The sequence below is a fragment of the Eptatretus burgeri genome, chromosome 10 (assembly GCF_056783735.1).
Source record: "Eptatretus burgeri isolate ZD-2024b chromosome 10, Ebu_testis_v1, whole genome shotgun sequence".
In the NCBI taxonomy this organism is placed as follows: domain Eukaryota; kingdom Metazoa; phylum Chordata; class Myxini; order Myxiniformes; family Myxinidae; genus Eptatretus; species Eptatretus burgeri.
In genome coordinates, this window is record NC_140970.1 from 41,920,336 (window position 1) to 41,924,555 (window position 4,220).

The following is a 4,220-nucleotide window of genomic DNA, read 5'->3' on the forward strand; positions in this document are numbered from 1 at the left end:
GTGATCGCCCTGGCCTTACACCTTTCAAAGATGTACTTTTAGATTTATGTGAGCAGAGAAATGATGATTGGGGTAGAAAGGTTGAAATCCGCATCAAAGGTGTTCTTACAGATTTACCTGCCGCAGACGCGCAATACCACAAGAAGTGTTATGATGCGTTCATGGTTATTCCTAAGTATACCAATTTGTCATTGAACTCTGATGTAATCGATGATAATGCTCTGAATTCGGTAATTAATGACATGTATGCTAACCAACAACTCTGTACATGGACAGCTATTGAATTACATGATATGTACTGCAGTTTAGGTGGATTGTTATCTCGCAGGCAGATGTTCCAAAATCTCACAAACTATTTAGGTAATGACATTGTCGTTATACGTATGGAGGGTTGTGCCTCAGTTGTAGGGTTTAGGCATCTTGTGGGTAAATCCTTGAAGCTGGTCGAGGTCGATTCAGTGGACGCTGTGGTAAGGCAGGTCAAAGGTGAGGCACGAGCTATACAGTACAATAGCGCAAACTATGATCTTGGAGAATTCACATACAACAACACACTCAAACAAACTAGCACCACAATGCTCAAGATAATTTCAGAATTGGTTTCGGGGGGGGGGGGGAGGTGACAAAAAAGTCTCTCAGTCTAACCCAAACTGTACAAAGTCACATCGCAGGCACGAGAGCCCAGACAACGCTGGGGCTGGCAGTGAAGCTTCATCACAGGTATGGGAGTTCAGAGTTGATCAAGCTCCTACATGATCACAGTTTCATAGTGTCCTATGACGAGATCATACGTTTCTGCAAATCAGCTGCAAAATTTGCGGGTGAAAAGAGCAGTGTCCTACATCAGGCCATGGGCTTGGAACGGAGGGTGGGGCCAATCTTTGGGTGGTTTGACAATGTTGACCTCCTGGTTTCAATGCCCAATGGACGCCGAGAGACCCATGTCATGGCTCATGAGTTCCAGCAGAATCCGGCTGGCATCATAGAGCTGGGTAATGCTCGACCTGGAGTTATGAACCTTGTGATCCCACGCCTACGCAAGACAGCAGCTGCATGCTGTCTCAGCATAAGCCGGTCCGTTCCCCTGCAGCACTATACTGGGCCGAAGAAGATAAACCCTCCTGCTGTTCCGGTGACCTCGAGAATATCGCATGCGTCAGAGAGGAGTCTCGCGGCTGCTCAGCTCAAAGACCCCCATTGGCTGAGTTCACTTTTCTCAGTCCAAAGCATGGAGTGGTACGGATTCAATAATCAGCTCGCCAGGGAGCAAACCACCTCTGCAACCAAGCCTGCCATGGTGGCACATCATTGTCGTATATATTCAACCCATGTCAACTATATACGTTGAATATTCACGACCATGGACTCTTTGGTCCGCTCATAGACGCACCACCCTCGCACCCTGATACAGTCCTCACATCCCTGCTCCACATGAAAGAGTCACTGCGTGAGCTGGGCATGAATTATGCTAATCTGTCCATTGATATGCAGCTGTACATGATTGCCCAGAAGATCAAGTGGTGGGACCCGGCTGGGTTTAAGGATGTCATCCTTCGTCCCGGTGCAATGCACATCACCATGTCTTTTTTGGGGTGCATTGGGGCGCTGATGAAGGGGTCAGGTCTAGATGTCCTAGTTGGAGCAGCATTCGGTGGTTTAACGGGAATTATGAATGGGAAAGCCTGGGTGTGGGCAATGAGGGCATTTTGCATGGTGTCAGTTGCGCTGCTGCAACATTTTCTCGAAGACGGGGCGAAAACCCTCGCTGAAATCTCAGCATACACGGAGAATGCAAGGCAGCATCTGATGGGCAGACACTGGGTGGATAATCTTGTGAAACCAACGCTCGTGGTTCACCAGTTCTTTCACGCAGAGAGGGAGGGAAACTGGCTTTTCCAGCAGCTTTGCTTGGAGCGGATGTTGCCTTACTTCTTCAGTGCAGGTCACGTTCATTACGCTCACTATATCTCCTGGCACCTACTTGGGATCCGTCACCTCCTTCCGGCGGCAGCCAAGGCTGACCTCATCGCTGGAGCGCATGTCTGCCGGCACAGAGAGGGTTGTTGGAACTCAGTGTCCGGTGACCAGTTTGGTGAGCAGACTGCTATGAAGACTGTGATCAAGGGGGGGTTGAAGGGCATGACGCTCTCACCTGAGCTGGTCACGGAATGGATCGATTCATTCCCTATCATGGTCTATCTTTCTGATGCCATGGAACACTTATACTCTGAGAAAGTATCCGTCTCATCACCACAGACCAAACACAAAGAGGAAGGTGAGAAGAGGTGAAAGCTTGACGTTGAGGATCGGGAGCGGATTGCTGCAGAACTGGCGAAGCATTCCCATCCACTGGAAGTCGAGAGTGACGTCCTCTACAACATTGTCAATGGCCAAGTCACTCCCAAGGAGGTCAATGTGGAAGATGCAGTAGTGATTGGAGAGAAGATGGCCAGCTCATTCCGCAACTCTCTGCCATCTGGCTTCCATGCTAAAATTGCTGCTCAAGTCAAAACGATGGAGCAGCTCAAACGAGGCATGAAGGTTGGTGACAAGCTCGTTTTTGAGGTCAGATGGAAATCTGATGGAAACAGGTCAGCGGTTCTTCGCGGCTATGTATGGTCAGTCACCGGGAACCTCGATGAATGTGGCACGCTACCAGATCTTCTCCAGGAAGCAAGGGAAGCCAATGCGCATCATGGCGTTGCCTCCCACAGAAACTAATTTGTTTCTTCATGTGGGGAGAGCACATCTTCAGATGATGTTGTGGAAGGCCGCTGATCAGCAAGGTCCTCCTCATGTGGACATCACGCGGTTTGGGTGGGAGGTGAATGATGGTATCCCATCACCCAGCTTTGACACTGATCCCCTGACTCCTCCAGGTCTGATGGATGTCATCAGCTGTGGTCGCAAAGCAGAAGGCAAGGCATGTAGCACAGAGGCTTGCAGCTGCCACGGAAATAATATGTCGTACCATCTATTGCACGTGTACAGCCAGCGATGAGTGTTGTAACCCTTTCACGATAAGTGTCGATGCGGATGACAATGGGGAGGGGCCTCAAGTAGAGGACGATTCTGAGGGGGATGAGGAAGGGGATGGGTAACAGCTACACATTAGCTCGTTTCTCTTCAATCATACTTAGTAATTTAGACCTGCATATGTACCTGTAGTTGTAAATAATGTATGCATACTCCTTTAGCACAGCAACTACTGAATATATCGCACGAGAACAATGATCCTGAATCAATATAGTAGCAACTGATGAACACAACCATACATGCACCTTCACTGTTAAATAATGTTTTGCAATTTTGTACTTTGTAGCTTTTCAATGTAATCATTGAGATATATATATATATATATATATATATATATATATATATATATATATATATATATATATATATATATATATATATATATATATATATATATATATATATATTGTTGTGGTTGACCAAATTCGCGAACCACCATTCAGGTCCCTTAGGTGAGATATCTCGGTAAGTATATGTGTAGTTAGGCCCAAACCCGTTGTCTAGAGGGAATAAATGTCATTCATGCGTGCTGCGACTCTTCAGGATAGCCGTTTTTCTTTTACTATCTTTATTTTGGACCAACCACCATTACTACCACCACCAACCACGTCTCAACAGTCATCACAACATCAACCACCCACCACAACGCCGCTTCACCACAACAGCCACGACCTTTACCGTCACACCTCGCAACCGTCGCATCGCCACCGTTCTTGCGCCGCTTGTGGGTACCGGTATTGGACTCGTGCAGGGCGCGCGCCAAACAGCGTGTACAAAACCACGGACTTTCCGCAGAAAAACGGATCAAAAACGACTCACGCCCACTTTTGTTCCGTCCAATCGGTGAGCGAGGGGCGATTTGGCCCCGCCTCCAGGGCGTTGGAGGGCGGTCGCTATATGCAAATTCATGGATCAAAAAGCATTCACGCCCACTTTTTCTCGGGCCAATGGGGAGCGAGGTGAAAGGTCGAAGGCAGGGGGTCAAAGGCGAAGCCACGGGGCTTATATAAGCGACCGCGTTCGTCAGTCGAGAGAGTGCAGTTGGGAGTTCGCGGAGTCGGAGTGAAGAGGACGGAGCTGTGGAGAGGCGGCGGCGGCGAAGGCAGACGAGGGGGTGCTCGCGTCGGTGCCGGGAGCTGCACACCAGAGAGGCCAGCAACGCGACCGAGGTGGAGGAGGAGACG

At 48.8% G+C, this 4,220-nt stretch overlaps 1 pseudogene across 1 annotated transcript in view; it reads left to right on the forward strand.

Moving 5' to 3' along the window:
- LOC147018398 (uncharacterized) overlaps positions 1 to 3,351 on the forward strand; it is a 7,813-nt pseudogene extending 4,462 nt beyond the window's left edge. The window contains exons 2-3 of the transcript XR_015062365.1: positions 1 to 1,304; positions 1,367 to 3,351. The exon at positions 1 to 1,304 is cut by the window's left edge and continues 421 nt beyond it. The product of XR_015062365.1 is annotated as an uncharacterized LOC147018398 (transcript). The remainder of the gene's footprint in view (positions 1,305 to 1,366) is intronic.
- The last annotated feature ends 869 nt before the right edge of the window (positions 3,352 to 4,220 follow it).